Source organism: Anolis sagrei, chromosome 4 (assembly GCF_037176765.1).
Source record: "Anolis sagrei isolate rAnoSag1 chromosome 4, rAnoSag1.mat, whole genome shotgun sequence".
Taxonomy (NCBI): Eukaryota; Metazoa; Chordata; class Lepidosauria; order Squamata; family Dactyloidae; genus Anolis; species Anolis sagrei.
This window is the reverse complement of record NC_090024.1, coordinates 24,947,776-24,970,589: the sequence shown is the minus strand read 5'-3', so window position 1 is coordinate 24,970,589 and position 22,814 is coordinate 24,947,776. Positions and strand designations below refer to the sequence as shown.

The following is a 22,814-nucleotide window of genomic DNA, read 5'->3' as shown; positions in this document are numbered from 1 at the left end:
AGTGGTACTATGTGCCACCAACCTTCACAATTCAGTGGCAGGTATGTGTGGTAGGCACCCTTTTCTACTTGTGTACAGTCCCAACACAGTACAGAACACAGCTTTTCCAGAATTTTTGAAATCCGTTCAGGCATAACATAGCATGCTTTCATTGACACTGATTCAACAAATGCATAGTCTTCTCCCTTCTACTATCGCTTTCTTCATGCCATACCTGTTTCTTTACAGAGGTAAATCAGAATTATTACATGCACAGAAAGCCTCCACAAAAACTAAACAAAACAATGTTTTGCGTGACCAAAGGTACAGCACAATCCCTGTATCCATGGATTGTACTTTATTGTATCCATGGAAGATACACTCCAAAAACCCCCGTGAATAACTGAAACAGCAGATCATCATCATCCTCATCATCATTTGTACCCCACCACCATCTCCCCAAAGGGATTTGGGGTGGCTTACAGAGCAGTTCAAGTGCCACATGCAGGCAACAATTCATAAGGAGAAATACAATGATACAAGCACAATCAACAGTGCATAAAATTATCAACAATAAAATTTGAAAATTTGAAAATTATAACATTCCTAAAACACTGTGGAATCAGCTGGCTAGCTATCTGTCATAACAATCAATCAAAGTGAGGGCCAGTACTATCAATGATTCATCACATTGGCCACTGATTACTCAGGGTCAAAGGCCTGTCTGAAGAGCCATGTTTTTAGACTCACCAGAAGGCCTGAAGTGAGGGAAATAATCTAATTTCTTTAGGGAGGGTATTCCAGAGTCAAGGAGGCACCACTGAGAAGGCCCTCTCTCTTGTCTCCACCAACCATGCTTGAGACGATGGTGGTACCGAAAGAAGGGTCTCTCCAGCAAATCTTAATGCCAATGCTGGTTCATAGGAGATATAGTCTTAAAGATAGGTTGGACCCGAAGCATATAGGGTTGCACCTTGAATTGGGCCTGGAAACTTATCGGGAGTCAGTGGAGCTGCTTTAAAAAGAGAGTGGTATGCTTCCTAAAGGTCACCACAGTTAATAATCTGGCTACCGCTCTTTGCACTAGCTGCAGTTTCTGAGTTGTCTTCAAAGGCAACCCCATGTTGAGTGCATTACAATAGTCCATTCTGGATGTAACTAAGGTGTGGACCACTGTGGCCAAGTCAGGTACAGTCGCAACTGGCGTACAAGTATTAACAGTGCAAATGCCCTCCCTGTCACCGCCGACACCTGAGCTTCAATCGACAAAAGACAACACACTCCCCCTGTCTAGTTCTCTGCAGATCATAGTGAATCCTATATTTTGACTATATTTGGGGCAGAAGCATACAGCAGAATAGCATTAGAGGATCTAGAGAGTTCCACTTCTGCTGGAAAGAACGGTTTTTGGAGCATGGGTAAATTAAATGATGGGTATCGTGTCCCTGACTAAAGGGTCATGGTATATTTGCACGCCATTAATGAAGAGAAGACTGTTTATTGAAGGTGATGGAACTAGCACCTCATCTTGCTGTACTCATCCCATGAGAAAGTAAAAAAAGATAAAGATACAGTCATAGAGTTGGAAGATATCACAAGGGTCATCCAGTCCAATCCCCTGCCATGCATTCAGCCAGGAGTACCATCTCTACTTTGGTTCTTTCAAGTAGGCACATGCAGGAGAAAAGGAAAGAGGTTGTCTTTGAGATTCTGAGAAAGCATATATCAAATTCAACTCAAATCTACCATATTACTTTCATAAGTGAGATTAACTGTTTGGCTTTGGGAATTGTCCTTGGGACATGTACAAAGTGTGTAAAGCTGAGTTGGACTCTCCTGAGAATAGTTAGTTCCTGCCTAGAAAGACCTATCACCTACACAAAGAAATGTTTGCTCTGAACACTAAGCATCATCTTGTGTAATTGCTTGCTCTGGAAATATGATTGGTGCCTGTGTCAACTCTTTGGATTGTTGTCAAGGGAGATTAGTTTCAATTATGTCACTATTGCAAATATTCTAATTTCAATCATAGGCTGAAAAACAGATCTATCTTCTATCACAATCATACAGCTTCTTGAGAAAATAAATATTTTCATGAATTACTGTGATAATCAATTAGATAAAGATTTTCCAATGAATACATGTTACTTACTGGATGTAGTAATATATCTCTTTTTCAGTTCAATGTAGAGCAGCAACCACTATCACCTGTTTCCCAAAGTCAAGAAAAGACTTCATAGACTTCTACCGAAACTCCCAAAACTCAACGGCAAACACAGGTCTAACAGACATCATTTGAGAGTGTAAGTATCTTCCACGAAGTAGGGGTCTGACCAGAGACACACTGTAGAACCACTGTTGTGATTTTGTTTGAGTTTCTTATTCTCCTGGAATTTCTAAATGCAAGGATACAGGGCTCTTGGCTTTTTCCATAGCATGTAACTGTAATTTGTTGGGGGAAGTACTATACAAATGTTTCAAGTCCAAGCTACATCCCCAACTTATTTTCTCTCTGTGTGTGATTCTGGGCTTTTTAGATCATAGCCAGTGAAAAATACAACCCTAACTTTTCATATTAACTGCCTTGGGCCCCACACTTGGAGAGAAGAGGTGCATATATGAGATAGATGATAGATAGATAGATAGATAGATAGATAGATAGATAGATAGATAGATAGATAGATAGATAATTGTAGGTCACCGTGTTCCATTTTCACATATCTTTTGTTAGATGGATAAGTATGTAGAATAGCAGATGGGTGGGAATGATCATAATAAACTCAATTCACTGCAGGGAAGGAATTTTCAGAAGCATTCAGATGCATCTTTTATATTACTATTTGTGACATGTGCTCTAGCACTAAACTCTGACTTTGTCTGCCAACAGTTCACCTGAATGTAATTCCACTAGAACCTGGCAGAGGGTTCCTCTGAGGGCAGAGTCCCTATGGCCGTTGGGCACTGCCACATAATCCTGATTCAGCAGTCAAGTAGCATCTGCTGAAAATATTGCTATGAATGATTATGTTCTCTCATCTAAAATGCATCACGCCATTTTATAGGAATAACAATTGTTAGACTGAGATTTACTTGCTGGTGCAATTCAAAAAAATTAACAGTAAGAATAGTAAATAAAGAAATAAATCTATAGCCTTCTCAGTTGATATATTGAAACTGGAATTATTACTTTCTCAGATTCGGGATTTGATGAAATCCCTAACTATATCATACAGATGTTGCACACTAATTTTAAAATATTCAGATATACACTTTTATATCTGTATTTTATCATTTAAGTTGAGGTCCTTTGTACCTATCTTTCAGTCATCTACACTGAATTCATCTACACTGAATAGGAAATGTATACAAGATACTGTAAGACTGGTTCTCCACCTGTAGGTCTCCAGGTATTTTGGCCTACAACTCCCAGAAATCCCAGCCAGTTTACCAGCTGTTAGGATTTCTGGGAGTTGAAAGACAAAACATCTGGGGATCCACAGGTTGAGAACCAATGTTCTGAGATTTGTTGACATCTATATGTTTGATTTTGGCGAGGTTGAAATATAATAAGCACAAGCATGTACATTCCAAAAACAATAGGACAGCAACCTCAAATACTGTCCTATATCCTGTTCTGTCCTCATGTTTTGATATTGCTTCACTGTATTTTATTATTGTTTTTATAACTTCTGTGCACTTCAGAAGATAATGGTAAAAAGTGGTAGAAATGATTATTAAATAACTAATGCATTAATATTAAATGTCCTTTATCAAGTGCTGAATTCAAAGACTACGTGAGATGTGAAATGTTCAGAAAATATTCAGCATCAACATTTGTCGAAGAAAAGGATACTTTAAAACTATAGAGTTCATTCTATTATTTATATTTAATATTATTTAAATTACATTTTCAACCTTGATTTCTTTTCTCTTTTGGAATTGTTAAAAAAGGCAAAGTAAAGCCAACCATCCTAATTGCATGCTTTATGTGCATAGCATATCTTAGCTGCTTCTGAATAGAAAGGTGAGGATATGAAAGGGGTGTTTCTATGTGGATAAATGCTTAGTACATCCACAGAGCATGAAACTCATGAATCACTTCCCATCAGTTAATTATATATAATGAATAGTGCAATATTGAAAGTTGCTCACCTGATTTTCTTTTTGGCAGACTAGTAGGTTTTCCAATTATAATGGCTAATTGGCAAGCATGTGGTTTACATTTTCACTTTTCTTTCAATTAGATTATAGGTTCCTAAACCACTCCCAGTGCAAAGCTGGTGTGATAATTAATAGGCACAATCGCTTGCAGTTTTTCAAAAAATGAGGCAGAATGATTGTATTCCTGAAATCAAACCAATGTAGTATCTGTTGCAACTAAAATAATGAAACACTAAATCAATGTGCTTTATAAGTATGTGTACAGAAGGTTACTGAGGCCATGTCAAATGATAAATGAATATCATTTGCATGATGATAATGTTCAACGGTCCCAGACAGTGCTGGGTAAGTACATAAGCAATAATGATCCTGGAGTTCTAAATATATTTACAGTAAAGAACAGTCTCCAGTTTAAAGCAAAACAATATATTTCAAATAAGACTACAATAAACTAGATGGGAGGGAGAGTACTATAGAACTGATGATTATTTGAGTTTATCTTGGAAAGGTGAAGCACTGAACCATTTTTTTAAAGTGATAATGAGGAGCACAGCGAGTCTAACTGCACCACTGTTAGTAAGTGTGTGTGTCCTCTTTGTTCATTTCAGGGACTGAAATAGAATATTTGTGTTCTGTGTTATGTGGCTTTTGAATACAAGGAGCCCCTCTCTTCATGGAAAGTATTGTATTCAGCAAATGATTATGTTAGTGGAAGATAGGGGTTTAACAGATCTGTCAACAGGCAAAAATTATTATTATTATTATTATTATTATTATTATTATTATTATTTTATTTTATTTGTACCCCGCTAGCATCTCCCGAAGGACTCGATGCGGCTTACATAGGCCAAGGCTTCAAAACACAATACAGCAATACAATACAATACAATACACAATACAGCAATACAAACTCTGTGTTAATATATAGCTGTCAACTTCTCAGCCGTACTCCTGGCCATTCTGGTCATGGAGTTGGAAAACATAGCTTTGCTCACATGCCTCAGTGTTGCAGATTAATGAGAAACTATTTGTACTGAGAGTTGTTGGATATCTCATTATGCAACTATCTAAATAAGAATAAGTACTGGTTGTAACCAGGAGTTCTCTGATTAAATGTCTAGACATGATTCTTCACATTACTAGCACTTTTTCTGCAGAAAACTGCACATAAGCAGGGTAACTTTAATAATGTTTGCTTCTAACTGTTCTAGTTCAAGTTGTTTTTATTCCACCATGAAGATTGCAGATTTGCACTGGTGAAATGGTTCACCATCCCTTCCCAATTAGAAATATAAATATATCCTTGACTTATTTTAAATTTGCCTGAGCATTATCCAGTATTCAAGCTAAACAACAGCTGTTGTTATGTAAAGAGAAAAATGTCAAGAAACATGGAAGGTTCTTGGAATTCAGAACTGTTTGGGTGAGCCAATCTCATTTGCATGGCTTTTGGGATAGTACAAAAAATAAAGATGGGGTAAGTAAGAGAAAATAAATTGCAGTATTCCTGGGTTGGGCAGAGGAATGCATCTGTGAAAATGTAGCTCTGAAAATACAGCAGCTACTAGTTCAAAGGTGAACCATAAAAATGGAAAGGGAATGGAGAGTTTTCCATAATGGAAAGGAAAAACTATCAAGATTCTTCAAATAGGATTATCTCTAATGAGATTACTAATGCATGTGTTCTAATCTTTTGTACTTTCTTTCTGACCCATGAGAATTGGGAAAGTAATGCATTTTGGAATAGCTGTCCTTCAATGTATTTACTTTCCAGCTCCTTATTTGGCAGTTTGGGAGCATCTGCTTATCAGTGAAAGTATGAAGAGATCTCAATCTGGCATCTTGTTTCACAAGGTTAAATTTCACATCAGCTAAATTTAGTGTGTATCGATAACAGAGCTAAATAAACTATCCCTATAAATGGAAACACTGACAGAAGTATTAGATATCACTGGCACCTACAATGCATGGCACTCTGTTTTCCTTTAATTTTTTTGCAATATTAATTGTCTTCCTTTCTGCAAAATTGCTTGCTTATAATAGAATTTTTGTCCTAAAAATTGTGTGGGATGAAGTGAGAATTTCTCAATCTCTGTCTGTAAGTATCAAGTCAGAGATGATTGTGGGGAAAACATTTAAGGAACAGACATATGAATAGTGTCCATTAGGATTGGATGGCCCCTGTGATCTCATCCAGTTGGAGGAGAAGTACCATTTCTAAATGTGTACATGCATAGGGATGAGCAAACTAAAGATTCAGACCTGCTGATGATTCTACTCTATGTGGTCTAACGTATTCCAAATTAGCATAAATACAATCGGTACATCCTATTGAAACAAATTTGACATGGAATGAAGAGATGGTTTGTAAAGCTAGAGAAAATTGCCACACATGGAGGGCACACCTACCACTCTTAGCACACCAAGTTTTATAACATGTTGGTCATTCCCCAATTATTAGGATTTTTTTTCTTTTTCTAAATAAAATCTCCTTAAAAACATTCCCTCATTTATTTATTTATTTTCCTTATTTATACCCTGCCTTTCTCTACCCCAAGGGGGACTCAAGGCAGTTTACATATAGCAATTATTTAATGCCCTAAACACATACAATATTAAGCTTAAAATCCATTGAATTAAAATTAATACATATTTAAAATTTTAAAATTACATTCAATATTAAAATCACGCCATCGAAAAATTGTTGTCTGAGGCCATTCCATAGTCATTGCACATATTCCAATCATATTATATTATTGCACGCCTTCTCCACAGGCCTGGTCCCAGAGCCAGGTGTTTATTTCCTTCTGAAGGCTTGGAGGGAGGGGCCTGATTTAATGTCACTAGGGAGGGAGCAGTCTTCTCCACACACACACCCCCCGCTGACCCCACCCTCTAATTTCTCCAAGAGCAGCAGCATGAGGGAGGCAGGGCAGAGAGGCCTTCCTTCCTTCCTTCCTTCCAAATGTTGAAGATGCTCCACATACCACACAAAGCCCAGTGCCTACCCCTAATATTTCACTACTTCTTTAACTGGCGGCAGGCCCGTAGCCAGGATTTTGTTTCGGGGGAAGCTGAGTTTGATTCGGGGAGGGGGGGGCTGAGTCTGAGCGAAAGAGGGTCTACCCTAACAAACCTTTTGTATCGTTACCCCAATACTCCCATGCATATGGGATATATTGAGTATGGTGATCAGATCATGATATGAATAAACATAACAGTTTAAATAATGCACCAGTAAGGCCTTCTCGTGGACCACCATGAGAATTTCGGGGGGGGGGGGGAATGAAACCCCCCAAGCCCCCCCCCCCCCCCGGCTACATGCCTGACTGGCAGCATCATTTTTGGCAACTGCATGGTTTGTCCTTTTATCCTTCATTACGAACTAGATTAAAAGCATCAGAATTACTTAAGATACCACTATTTCTGTAATGTTTTCTCCTTCATCTGAAGAAGACTATTGAGATTTAAAGCAGGGCCTAAGACACCACTAAATTGGAGATGTTTTCCCCTCCATCTGAGGAAAAGACAGGGCTTAAGATATCAGTATTTCTGTGATGCTTTCCCCTCTGTCAACAGAGCAGGGGAGGTGAGGAAGGCAGCAGGCAAGGCTGAGGGCATTCCTATCCTCTTATTGATCCAATAAACAGGACTCAGAGATAAATAAATAGCTTATGGTAATTCTCAGCAGGCCTGCATGTGGCCTAAAAATAAGGTGAATGGACAGTAACAGTTCACACTTTGTTTTCTGACCTAGGTTCATACCCTAGGAGGCATTACCATTTTGTGTACAAAGAATTAAACAACAAAGGAAACAAAAGAAACAAATACTCTGGGCCAGAGTGAAGAGAAGGGGGGGGGGCAGGAGACAATTCCATCTTGTCTCCTGCATATGTCATCAGTTGGGGACCCCTGCCCCCAGCACCAACTGCTGTTCTGGGACAGAGTGAAGAGAGAGGGGGCCAGAGGACAGTTCCATCTTGTCTCCTGCATATGTCATCAGTTGGGGACCCCTCTCCCCAGCACCAACTGCCGCCCTGGGCCAGAGTGAAGAGAAGGGGGGGCAGGAGACAGTTCCATCTTTTCTCCTGTATATGCCACCAGTTGGGGACCCCTCTCCCCAGCACCAACCGCCACTCTGGGCCAGAGTGAAGAGAGAGTGGACCAGGGGACAGTTCCATCTTGTCTCCTGCATATGTCATCAGTTGGGGACCCCTCTCCCCAGCACCAACTGCCACTCTGGGCCAAAGTGAAGAGAGAGTGGTCTAGGGGACAGTTCCATCTTGTCTCCTGCATATGTCATCAGTTGGGTACCCCTACCCCAGCATCCACCACTGTTCTGTGCCAGAGTGAAGAGAGAGGGGGACAGAAGACAGATAAACCTTGTCTCCTGTGCTATGCTAATAATATAATATAATGTATTGTATATGCATATAATATTTATAATATTATAATACTAATACTAATAATATATTATAATTATATATTTATATTACATGTAATATTACTATATAATGGCATAGTACAATATAGTAATATTTAATACTGATATTGTACTATGCTAATAATATAATGTATATTGTGTGTGTGTGTGTGTGTTGTGTGTATTGTAAGTCGCTCTGAGTCCCCTTCAGGGTGAGAAGGGCGGCATATAAATGTCGTAAATAAATAAATAAATAAATAATGCCGTGCACATATCTAGTATTCACTAGGGATTGGTTTCAGAAACCATTGTAGATATCATAATTTGTGGATTAATAGTCTCATTGCTGCCCTACCACAAGTTATGTAGCTACTTTATTTATGTCCAAGGACAGAACCAAAGGACTCATCCCTTGATGTAGTTTGATCATAGAATGCCTCCTTCTATTTCCATTTTTTCACTAGTTGTCATTAATGACAGCATAATTTTGAAATGGGTCAGAAAGAAAAATTATGCAAGCAAAAGCTGAATATTTCCTACATGTTTATGAATCCAAGGAGAAAGAGACATTCTTTGATTCTGTTGCCATAGATATCAAATTTTCTAATGTTCCACATCATAAATTTACAGAATTAAAACTTTAAAAAAACCTTTAGGGTCACAGTTTCAGCTCCATGTCTGTATTAAAAGATTAAAGATCCTCGTCTTCCTGAAGCCCTGGAGGGACAAATCTCTGAAGAGAAAGGCAGCCAAAACACTTTTAGGTTTCCTTTTATCTATTTCCAGACAAGTTAATTGTGATGACCCAGATAGTGACTGAATATTATACTCCTTTGTTATTTCATGGAGTAGCATTTAATGGGAATTGCAGAGAAATTGGAAAAGGGATGCTAGTATTTGATCATGGATTGATGATTTAAGCAATAATCATTTCTTTCAGAATGATATGGCCATGTAATATGCAGAATAGATAAGGCCTATGTGATTGCATATCAATTAATATTGGCCCCTTGATCAATAATTTACAGTTCAATGTATTTAGCTAGCCATATGGTTGAGAAAGGTGGGCTATAAATGTCATCAATCAATCAATCAATAAAGAAATATCTTTAGAACCCCTGTCAATTTTCTAATGCAACTCCAGTCCTGGTATAGTGTAGACCTACAAAGTATGGTCTTGTTATTCATTGCTGTTTTCATTCTTCTGCACCCAAAAGTGTTTTCATAATTGTTTTTAGGGACACTACAGGGAGGCAGGGACGGGTGCTGAATAGGGCTTCACGGAATGTTCCATCTGACTCTGTGGGGAAGATGCTCCACGCTTCGATCTGAGAGATTTCTGCAGCACTAAAGAAAGACCAAGTAAGTCCAACACAGCTCTGTCAGAAGTGTCTCTTCCTCATAAAAGTCACCAGATTCCTTAATGCATGCATCACTGTAGCAGAAGAGACAACATTAAAACAAGCTGAAGCATTGGAAAAGAGGTACAAGAAAGGTCAGAGCCTAGGACCTTTAGATGGTATTCCTGTTACTGTGAAGGATAACTTCAGCACAGCTGGAACTGAAACAACATGTGCTTTTCTTATGCTAAAAGGATATGTTCCCCCTTTCAATGAAACAGTTGTCCAGAAATTACTAGATCAAGGAACTATACTTCTTGGAAAAACAAACATAGATGCATTTGCTATGGACTCAGGGGGTACAGATGGAGCCTTCAGACCAGTTAGAAACCCCTGGAGTTACTCTCAGCAGTACAAGAGGAAATGCCTGCAAAACCGTAAGGTTCAAAATCAAGACAGTAACTGGTTGATAACTGGTGGAAGCTCAGGAGGCAGTGCTCCTGCAGTGTTGTCTTTCACAAACTTTGTGGTACTGAGTTCTGATACAGGCAGATCCACCAGAAATCCAGCCTCTCTATGGAGTTGTCGGGTTGAATCCAACCTATGGCCTGGTTTCCTGTCATGGTCTTATTCTGCTTGTTAATTATTTTTATTTTTTTAACTATTAAAGTCTTATGCTACTTTATATGATTACTCATTTTATATTCTCCTGCTGTAATTCTTAAAATAGATCTTATGCCTTTTTAAATTATAAATACAATTTCAGAAATTTATTCTATGGGGCACTGAATAAACATAGTAATTAGTAATCCATATATAAAACATATTTCTAAGTTGTTTTTTTAAAAAGGAGAAAATGTTCTTGTTAATTTAAATGTGAACTTCTCAAATCTGCACTTCCTGAAAAACAACAGGAATGAACTACACAATTATAGTATTATAATTTCACTTTAATTGCAATGGCTACATTCTATAGAAAATTGCAGTTAGCAGTTTGTTGAAACAATAGGACTCTGTTGAGAATTCTAAGTATTCTTGCCTACACTGTAAATCCCAGAATACCACAGTAAGGAACCAATGCCTTTAAAGTGGAATAATAGCAGTATAATTTTATAGGCCCCCACACTATCTTCCTTCCGCAGGGATTGGAAGACTTGAATGTTTTAAACAAGCCTTTGAGAATGTCTACCCACAATGGTCTGCACAACCTCTGAGGATACTTGCCATAGATGCAGGCAAAACATCAGGAGAGAATGCCTCTAGAACATGGCCATATAGCCCGAAAAAACCTACAACAACCTTTTAAATTGTTGTTTTTAAATGTGATTGGTTTTATTTTTTTTGTATTGCATTGTTTGTTATTTTATGTTTTTAGGCATTTTGTGTCATATGTAAGCCGACCGTTGGGGAGATGGAGGAGGGGTACAAAAATAAAGTTGTTTTTGTTGTCTGAAAGACCCCTTAGATTTCCAAATAAGAGTCCATTTGGATGCATTTAAATCTTATTTTTGAGGTTTGTGACTCTGCTTGCCAAAAGAAACCCCCCAAAAATCCTAGCAGTATGTGCACCAAAGACTGTGAATATGTGAAATATGTGAAATACCTTGTTTTGGAAAAAAAAAACATGCACAAATATTTTATTCAATGCGAAAATTACTTGAAAATCTACTTGAAAAAGTGTGGAAAGAGAAAAATCACATATATCATTTAAATTATCCAAATATGAACAGATTTTAAGAAAGGAGCACTGCATGTGCGCAGACGTCTACACAAAATAATCTGAAACTAATGTAGAAACAGCATGGAATTAATTTAAGATTAGAAAGACAAGGACCTTGGCAAAGTTAGGCCTGGCATATTTATCCATCTATAATCATTTATTGTTTGTACAATGTATTTGATGTGCATGTTACTTTGCAGAATAACTTCAAAAAGGACTCCTGCTGTAGGAGCTTAAGTCCAAATCCTGAGAGTAGGTCAGAAAACAAACAGAAACAGAAGGAGAAAAAGATGTAAAGACAGAGGTCAGCACTGACAGATGAGCACAACCTTCAATTTACCCAGGGGAGTTTACCTGACACTCTTATGTGGTAAATATTTCTTCCCTGTAAGGCCTCATATGGAAACATCACAGAATAGAGACGGGATATTTTCAGAATATGGCAAGTTCTCCAAAGATAAGAAAAATGCTGAAGCTTGACACTGGCAGCAAAAAAATCAGCCCTGACAGGACAGAATCCCTGAAGTACTTGCTTACCTGTATTTTAAATCACCAGATCAAGGACTTTTTTTCTAGCTTTTGCTTGCCTAGAAGCACAATGCTCATTCCAAAGAGCACCCTACTCTTACTTAACCCTACAGTGGCTTCTGAATAAGGGATATACAGACCCTATACAAACATCTTTTCGTCTATTTCCTGAAGATGTTTCACCTTCTTAAACCCCACTTTCTAATAGCATTTTAAAGGCATCTTTTAGAGAAATGGAGAGAAAGCTAAAGCCTGAGATCCTGTAGATTAAAAATAGTTAAATGGTATTCAATTCCACACTCTATTTCTTCTCCTTCCAAGCACAAAACATATAACCCCAAGAAAATATAAAGCAGCAGTCAGTGCTGATCTGTTGGTTAAATATTGCTCAAAGCTCTGCTTTGGGTGATGCTTTATTTGAAATTTGTCTTTTTTTCCCCAAGAGACAATGCACTAAGCCAAGACTCCCCTTACGTGCCACTTTCATACAATCATTCTTTGATTTACTCTTTACCTTTTTAAAATTTTCAGACTGCTTCAGAGTACATTGTTCTGACTTTGGCAGGGATGTCTTTAGATATGTATTTAGGCCAATTCCTCATTCTCTGATTATCTTTTTTTGGTAATGCCTCATATGTATTTGGTAAAAATATCCACCTAGTCTTCAGAGGATATACCCAAACAAATGGTGGCATGGAACAGTTCCAGTGCACATACTGCTTATTTGAAAATGGAAAGCAGTAGAAGGAGAACTGGGCAAGGTGACAAAGCAGAAGAGCAAGAAAGCTGTTAGTCATAATATAGAAGTAACAAAAATAGGAATCAAGAAATTGGGACATGATTGACATGTTGGAGTCCACTGTTACACTACTAAAATTGTTAAAAAAGAATAGGGTTAGATACTTCTACAATTTCACTTTCTTACACATTTAAATGGTTTTATAACCATTCTTCCATGTTAATATTTTTGACTTTTGCAGATTTGATTATTCACAGATTTGATGAAAATGTTGTCTCTAGGAATCTCTAGGTCCCTCAATGAAAGACTTTGGTCATCTTCTAGTGGATGAACTCCCATATGGTTTTCACATGTCGGTTCAAATAGATAAATGAAAAAATGCATATTTTAAATTGTGCAACAACTTCATAACTACAGGTTTCCATTCACATTTGCAATTCAATCTATGAAATCTGAAATATAAGAATTAGATGTTGTATTAAGACATAAATACAAATAAAAATAAAATACATACATTCAAAGCTGGATTCCAATGTCCAGTGCCCATCTATTTCGGATCTCAGTGTAAAGGGTGATAGAAGGAAAAAAGCACAATCTTGGAGAAAGCACAACTACTTAACAATTTCAACAAAATTGTGCTTCAGACAGAAAAAAACACCATTTTAATGTCTGCCACCCTTTTAAAATTGGGCATTTTTGTGTGTGTACAGGGCTGATTCCCTGGACATGTCCTCGATATTAAAATTAAATCAGCACCACAGAAAACAAATACAGATGTAAATATAAGCAGAAATGGGTTTGAGACTGCTTGTTACTTCATCTGCCAATTCAATCAAAAGACAAGCATTTTGTGCTCATCAGAATCAACTGGGAGGCATTTGAGGAGGAAGGGAAAATACCCAACCAGCTTCTGTGCATTTAACATGCACTGAAACAGCTTTCTGTGTTAGGAGGAAAAAAATGAGTTGTATCCTTTTTATTCTTCCTGTATAGCAGATATTTCCTTCAAAGAACATTTTTACATAGTCTGCAAGGAAAGAGCTCATGCAGCCCACTCCAAACTTGCTGGTGTATCTTATTCTTCAGAAGAAGGGCTCCAAGGGCAAGTCCATCAAAAGTCTAAACCAGGGGTCCTCAAACGTTTTAAACAGAGGGCCAGGTCACAGTCCCTCAAACTGTTGGAGGGCCAGATTATAATTTGAAAAAAACATGAATGAATTCTTATGCACACTACACATATCTTATTTGTAGTGCAAAAAACACTTAAAAACAATACAATAATTAAAATGAATGATTTTAACAAATATAAACTTATTAGTATTTCAATGGGAAGTGTGAGCCTGCTTTTGGCTGATGAGATAGGATTGTTGTTGTTGATGTTGTGTGCTTTCAAGTCGTTTCAGGCTTAGGTTGACTCTGAATGAGGGCCGGGTAAATGACCTTGGAGGGCCATATCCGGCCCTCAGGCTATAGTTTGAGGACCCCTGGTCTAAACCCAAGTCCAAGTATTCAAATGAGAGTAAGCCAGAAACAACATTTTAAATTCTAAAGAAGCAGGGTTTAAGCAGAGATAATATAAACCAAGAAAGGATACCCCAAAAGCTGAAATAATGACAGTTAAAGGTCAAAAGGAAAGAAAGCCAACAAAATGAGAGCCAAAGAAGAAAGAAGACGATATCAGGGGCTACAGGCAATCTGTAAACATGTTTTTAAAATCAATCTATGAGAGTTATAAAAAGTGAGCTGCAAGACTTTAGAGACAGACCTTTCATTAGAAATCCTTATGGGGAGAGCTTTGTTCAAGATAGACTGTCATTCCTAAGGAATCTTTCCCTGTAAGCAGACACTTTTAAAGGTAGTTATCTTTATGTGTGCTCCTGATTACCAGCACTTCACATGGATCAGTTGGGGTCATACTTCATTCTTTGACTCAGAAACTGCTTTCCATCCACTTGAGAAGAGGCTGGTGCCATCAATTCCCCAGAAGTCAGTCCGGGATCTTCAAGAAAGCTTGGTTTTCGGTGCCATCTTCTAGTAAATGATAGTCTTGTGTCCTCCAATGAAGAAAGCCCTTCCTGTTTGAACCTGACATTAAATCCCACATCCTGATTTATATAACACCATTTGAACTGGTGTGATATTTAGAATTATGGATGAAACCATATGATATTATTTGGGAATAAAGAGTGTATATAGAAGAATGCAGGACCAATCTTCAAATGCTAAATGAATTGTCGAAGGCTTTCATGGCTGGAATCACTAGGTTCTTGTGGGGTTTTTTTGGGCTATAGGGCCATGTTCTAGAGGCATTTCTCCTGACCTTTCGCCTGCATCTATGGCAAGCATCCTCAGAGGTAGTGAGGACTTCACTACCTCTGAGGATGCTTGCCATAGATGCAGGCGAAATGTCAGGAGAAATGCCTCTAGAACATGGCCCTATAGCCCGAAAAAACCCACAAGAACCTAGCTAAATGAATTATTTAGGGCAGAGTATTTATGCCTATAAGGTACACACACACACTCTGATGGTCAGATGTAAAAGAGAATAAGGATCCTGTTATCTGTAATAGTTGTGAAAGAGAGGAAAATTCAATCCTTACCACCTGTCATTGGCTGAAACTCTGTCTTCTTCATAGTTATTAAAGGTGCAGGAGCTTTATCTTGCATCTGAACACCTATGTGAAAGCTAAAGAGCCTCTGATTACAAAGCTCCTCTCCATTAGTTTTAGAATTTACTCAGTCTGATTTGAAAGGTATCAAGATACCATTGGTATGGATACCAAAGGCACATTTAATATATAAATTGCAGTCCAGACAAGAAGAGGACATGAGAGAGATGAAGCAGCCAGCCCTATCATGCTTGAAAAAGCACAGCCTGTTGCAGAATAAGCTGATTCTGAATGCAGATGAATGGCCTGTGATAATTAAAGTGCTCCCTGGAATACAAATTCTCCCCTTACAAAGTGACATCATTTCTGTCTGGGAATTAAAGAATATACAGCAACTGCTAGGCATCCTGAATTACTTCTTCAGAGTTACAAAGAATTAAATACAATTTTTAAAATAATGGATGGAAATCCTTGTATGTCAGACATTGTGCATGGCATCTCTCATCATTCATCACTACTGAGCTGGTGAAGGCTAATGGAAATTACAATCCAACAGTATGTGGAAAACCTTGGGTACAGTTGCAAATAATTTGTGTGTGTGTGTGTGTGTGTGTGTGTGTGTGTGTGTGTAGAGAGAGAGCTTTCTGTAATATTGTAAAAATGGCCCTTCAAACTCACTTAGCCAAAACACCCCCCCCCAAAAAAAAACCCCAACAACACTTGGACTACAAATGTAACCTTTGTCAATAGAATTAGAATTTTACTATAACAGTGTAAATCTGTTCATAGGTGAAGCCATTTCAAAGAGATGTCCAAAAATCATTCAAGCATTTGATAACAGCTTTGAAAATTTACTTTTTGGATGAAAAATCCCAAAATGAGGGAGGGAGAAGAAATCTGCTTTAAGAAAGTTATTTTTAATTAATGTATTCACTACATAGTCTGCAGCCTATTAATGACAATCCCCATAAATCATTTGGTTTCTCATCATCTGGAGAAAAGTGTCATATTTATATTTCATTTTTTGAATTATAGTTTTGTTTTTTTTAAAAGATGAACAATTAAATAATTTGAAACTTGAAAAATGTGCACACAAATTGTTTGCTCATTGAAAAAGTGCACCAAAAGGCAGATTGAAAAAGTACAGTGCAGTCATCTCCCTTATCCAACCTTTGTTCACCCAATGTTCTGTATTATCCAATGCAGTCTGCCTCCCACCCAGATCCCCACCTGTTTTAATATATTGCAATATTTTGGTGCTAAATTTGTAAATACAGTAATTACTACATAGCGTTATTGTCTATTGAACTGCTTTTTCTGTCAATTTGTTGTAAAACATAATGTTTTGATGCTTAATTTGTAAAATCATAACATAATTTGACGTTTAATAGGCTTTTCCTTAATCCCTTCTTTTATTTAACATTTCCGCTTATCCAACATTCTGCCAGCCCCATTTATGTTGGATAAGCGAGACTACTGTATTATGGAAAAATGTGTCCATTAAAGATATAGCATACATTTTATTGTAGATGGATGTTCATCCATTAAGGCAGGTGCGATATCATACTCTGATAAAGGTTTATATGTTAAAGTATTTTTGCTGATTTGGTAGGTTTTTGCTTTTAATTAACTACAATCTCAGAGCTATAGCATTACAAGATACTAGAGATGAGATGCAGGCAAACTTCCTTTCTCCTTCTCCAGATCATAAAAACTAGGATTCCTAGATCTTCTCTTCCCTTCTGTTCCCTTCGGATCTGGGTGAGAGGAAGAATCTCAGGGAAAGAGCATTGCTCTGAAAATATGTCTTTTAAAATGGGCATTGCTGTTTCCTATTGCTGCAAGCTGTTTCAAAATGATTGCCAAAGACTCTCCAAAAATTTAATCTCCCCTCCTTCCTTTGTCTGATTTGTTACATTTTGGTGTTTGCTCTGAGCATTTGAATCTGCTTTTAATGTTATTACCAGACTTTGTTCTCTGTGATATGACCAGGCATGGTCCCTATGTCTCAGGTTTTGACTTTGAAAAAATGTTCCAGACCTGACAACTCTACATGCAACATTTGAAAAAAAAAGTCTGCGCTCTAATTGAAATCAACAGAGCATTTCTTACAGTGCTTCCAGGCAAATGTGCAGCTGTTCTTCCTTCCTTTCCTTAATTGATTTTTTCCAATAGATTTTTAAAAAAAATGGAAGCAGGAGTGGGGAAAATGGGAAGGAAAGGCAACGATATCTAGGTGTTTCATAAAATCCCCATGAATGAGGCAATGTCTGCATAATAAAAAAATCATATGGTTTTAGTAAAATGCAAATGGAGACTACAGTATCTTAAACACTCCTCCATTCTTTCAACATCAAGTAGGTATGTTTTGTAAGCCTGATATATCCAGGTTTACAGGAACAAAAATGAATTAGTCCTAACTAGAAAAGTATATTAAAAAGAATAAACCATGTCTTCCAAAATTAATTTAAATATCATAATTTCAGTTTATTTTGGATAAGATTGACACTGGATTCAGCACACAGGAAATTTGAAAAATGTAACCTACACTATATTTTGTAAATAAGCAGTTTCAAGAAATAGCTATAAACTAATTGAGGTGGGCATACGTTATAGCCATTCTACACATGGTGTGTTGAGGGGGAAGTGAAGGGAAAACACATCAGACTTTATGTAACACTGAAATAAACACTTTCCCAAGGGCAGCACATTTTACTGATATGAAGTGTTTTTAAACATATGCTAAATATTGAGTCATAGTGCTTGCTATAACACCTCGTTGACTCTGAAGTTACCATCATTCACAGAAATCCCTAGCTGGCTTAGTTAATATAAAACAGTATTCCTTAATGTCCATAATATTAAGTGTAGTAGCCTTCATTCTTTCCAAACCTTAACTTTTGCAAGATGGCTCATTTATTTTCCTCTCTACTGTCTGGTGACGTGTGTGAAATATTCAACCTTTACATCAAAGGAATGGGTGAGAGGGATCATTGGAGACCTGAGAGACTCACTGCCTCCATTGCTGACTGTACATTTGTCACACATGAGAAGGACATCTGTTATATACCTAAAACAGATGCAGACATATTTTACAAAAGGGGTAAAAGTAGTCTTATTGTGTCAGCAGTGCTGTGATGGCATGCCCAAGCCTCTGGGAAAACTATATTGTCTGGCTTTTCTTGGGGGCTATCTGTATACCTTCTGTTAAGATTAAGACCTTTAGCAGACAGAGGCATTTATGCAAGGTGAAAAGATAACCAAATGACTTTACTGAAACAAGATGAATAAAAGGTTAACTTTACCCAGAACTATCATAAGGTAACTTAATACATTACAAAATGAATTTTTGCTGGTCGCAGTCACCTTTCTGGAATCTTTGAAAGTCTCTTGCCTCTGGTGCAAAGCGGTGGTTATAAACTGCTTCAGTAGTCTTCCTTGTGAAGCTTAGGCTGGCCAAAAGCTTCTGTTGTCCTTTGGACTGCTGATATAAAAATGCTGCTAAATGCAGATTCTAAGGATGCCTGTTTTTAGATTGTTTGGCTTAGGATTACCAGACAATGCCCCAAGCTTCTAGTGACTGTAGAAAAGGGAGGAGTCCAGCAAGAGAGCTCTGTACAGGGAAATGAAATAAACCAACTAAAGTTAGCCTCTAGGAGGATTTTAAGCTCCACCCAAAACTAATACAAAGAAAGGTTTCTACACTATTGGGAAAATCTATGAACAGGGGGAACTGAAGCAAAGGAGAGGAAAAGGCAGTGCCAAGACTTCACAACTGTCTTTATATAAAAGCACTGGGCTGGCCTGAAGTGGGAATTCAGCTTGTTCTTATTCCTATAGATCTTCCTTATCTCTATAGAAAACAGGAGGCTGCAAATACTGGGAGTAATTTTTTAATGACACGAAGTGTTCTAAATTCTCTGGGTTAATTATTTAAATACCAAATTAATATTTACCTGCACTGCATTATTAACTGGAGACTAGCCAATTGATGAAATGGCAAGCCCCCAATTTTTTAATAATGGCTTAGAGGCATCAAATCTGGCCATGGAAATTAAAATGAACAAATACAGCAAATAATTGCTATCGCTGTACTCATTGCTGCTAATAAACCCTTTCTTCATTTTCTATATTTTGAATTTGGTAAATTCTAGTAATTAAACTGGATTGTTGCTGTTGTTTAAAGATATGTCTCACCATTCCAAAATGTGGAAAGGATTCAAATTTCACACACTGCAACCACTTAATTGCTTGAATGACTACTTAAGATTTTATTAGAGTAGATAAAGCACTAATTAAATGCAAAGGATCAAAGCAAGGAATAGCTATGAAAACATAAAACAAATGTAACTGAAGCAAAATTTCAGGTAGTAAATTGCCTTTCCTTTTCCTCTCCCTTGAAATAAAAGACAGCATTTCTTTTTAAAGAAAGATAGAGATTTTGTGTATATGTTACTCAGACTATTTATTTATGTTAAAATGTGAACTTGGCATAGAAGAAGCTTGACTTTAAGAATGTCTTAAGACTTTACATTTCTAAAGTTTTCTATTATAATATTCAAAAGAAAATTGTAACACTTTGTGGGGTCACATGGCTATCATACACATTATTTGTTTATTTATTTATTTATTTATTTGGTTTACTTGTACCCCGCCCTTCTCACCCCGAAGGGGACTCAGGGCGGCTTACACATCCAAGGCACAATTCGATGCCCATAGCATACATCAATAATAACAATACAACAAAATAACAAATTAGCAAACAACAACAATACATTGCATCTAACCCATTAAAACCAATAAAACCAGTAAAATTCCATACAAACCGATACAAATCGCTTCTTCCTTATTGCCAGTCAATGTTCACTATCTCATGGTTCAGAGTTTTCTTCCACATTTATCAGTCCACATATATCAGTCCTGCCGGTCCTAATTGCCTGGTTGTCCTATCTAGTTAGCAGATTGCCCGAAGGCCTGGTCCCACAACCACGTCTTTGCCTTCCTCCTAAAGGACAGGAGTGATGTCGATGCCCTGATATCCACTGGGAGTGAGTTCCACAGGTGGTTTGTTGCTGTGAGTTCCACATTGGTTTGTTGCTGTGTCTACAATGACCTTGGACATTCGTTCATTACTCGTGGTGGTAGTGAGTGATTAGGTCTTGATGGCTGTGACATCCAAGCAACCAAAGGAAGTCATGAAAAAGGCAACATTTGAATTGTCTTTATCAATCACTCAGTCCCTTATGTCCAAGGTAGATACCAAGTGGTTCAAATAATGTGCCCACATGTAGGTGTAATCCTTGCCCATCCTTGGTCCTAGCCAGGGCTGTAGCCTTTGGGGGGGGGGGGTGTTAGAGGTTCAACCCCCCACCCCCACCCCCACCCCACCAAAATTTTTCAGGTAAAAAAAAACCCCGGTTTACTTATTAATTTTAATTGGTTAACCAAATCCCCATGCAAAGTCAATGAGAAGTAAACATTAAATTTATTTAATTAAGTCTATATACAATATAGAATGAACCATACTATTTAAATTATTTTGTGTTATGAAACTATTCTTCATGATTGTTTTTTACACACACACACACACACACCCCATTTTTTTCTGGCTTTGGAACTGGTCCTAGCCACTATTCACATTTAAAAGAAAGCTCTCATTGATCCACTGCTAAGACCTTTATCACATTGCCCATGGGAGAGTGTACAAATGCAAAGGACAAAATTCTCATTTACTGGGAAGTAATGGTGCTCCTCTATTCTGCATTGGTCAAGCAGCATCTGGAAAACTGTGTCCAATTCTGGGCATCACAATTCAAGAAGGATATTGACAAGCTGGAACATGCCCAGAGGAGGGCGACTAAAATGGAAACCATGTCCTATGAGGAGCAGCTTAAAGAGTTGGATATCTTTTGCCACAGGAGTGGATGTTGAGGGGAGACATGATTGTTATATTTAAATACCTGAAAAGATTTGGAAGAGGGCACAGGCTTACTTTCTGCTGCCATTGAGACTAGGACTGTTTGAGAATGAAGAGAATGAAGAGGTCTCCAGCACACAAAGAAGGAGTCCAGAATCTGCTTGAGGCTTACCAGAAACCGGGTTGTAACATTGTGTTTTCAACTATTTTAATTGTATTTATTTGTTTTTATCTGTTTAAATATTTGTATTGAAATGAGGCATTTAATTTTGCCAAATTGTAAGACACTCTGACCCCCCCCCCCTCCCAGGGTGAGAGAGAACAGGATAGAAATAGAATAATAAATGAATGAATGAATGAATGAATGAATAGGACTAGGTGCAATAGGTTAAAATTACAGGAAAGAAGATTCCATCTGAACATTAGGAAGACATTCCTGACCATAAGAGCTGTTCAGCAGTATAACTCTCTGCCTCAGAGTGTGATGGAAACTCCTTCTTTGGAAGCTTTTAAACAGAGGCTGGATGACCATCTGTCAGGGTTGCTTTCATTGTACTCCTGAATAGCAGGAGTTTGGACTGGATAACCCATGCGATCTCTCCCAACTCTATGATTCTGCTGTTCTAATCTAGTTTGCCTATTTATCCCCTATTTTATTTAAAAATAATTACAGAAAGTCAAGTTTCATTTCAAATTTCATATTTGCCATGTTTTGTAATTCTCTGCTATAACTTGTATGTTCCCCAGTATATTTCCAAGGACTTTTAAATACTGATAAATACAATTACAGTACAGTAAAGTACAAGATAAAAATGCTTTTGGAAGGGACTTGTTGCACACCATCATGTCTCTCCCATTGAACCATGATTGGAACCCATCCAATGAATCTAATATTGTTGTTCTCTGCCACACTTCCTTGTGTGATAATTAGCTTTTACTGCTATTGTGATATCGCAAAGCTGAGAAAAGTCTTGAGAGAATGTCAAAACAGCAGAAAAATGGGGGAAACTGGGGGGCGGGGACAGAACATCCACTAGTTAGAGCAAACTCAGGTAGGAAGTAAGGATGTGAAGTAGACTGTGGAAATTTTCATTAACAAAATGTCAACATTTTTTAAAATCTGTGCCATGAGAAGGTCATGCAACAACTGCTCATGCCACACTCTGCAGCACAAATGAATCAAAGACAGTATTCCCAATATTCACATTGTAATTATTTCTGAATGATTGTGACTATAATTGTAAATAATTAAATTTGTTACATTTTGGTTTTTTTTAAATAAAGTCCATTTCACTTAGAGTGTCATATATTTTATTGTAGGAAATACACCATTTTGATTCTCTTAGATGTGTCATATGTCATCCCAAAACATATTAAGTGAAGATGGAGGTTGCAAGT

General features: G+C 37.5%; 1 protein-coding gene and 1 pseudogene across 8 annotated transcripts in view; one reads left to right on the top strand and one right to left on the bottom strand.

Moving 5' to 3' along the window:
- CSMD3 (CUB and Sushi multiple domains 3) overlaps positions 1 to 22,814 on the bottom strand; it is a 661,396-nt gene that overhangs the window by 596,753 nt on the left and 41,829 nt on the right. The gene's annotated exons all lie outside the window — the stretch shown is intronic.
- On the top strand, positions 9,875 to 10,571 carry LOC132772682 (glutamyl-tRNA(Gln) amidotransferase subunit A, mitochondrial-like; annotated as a pseudogene).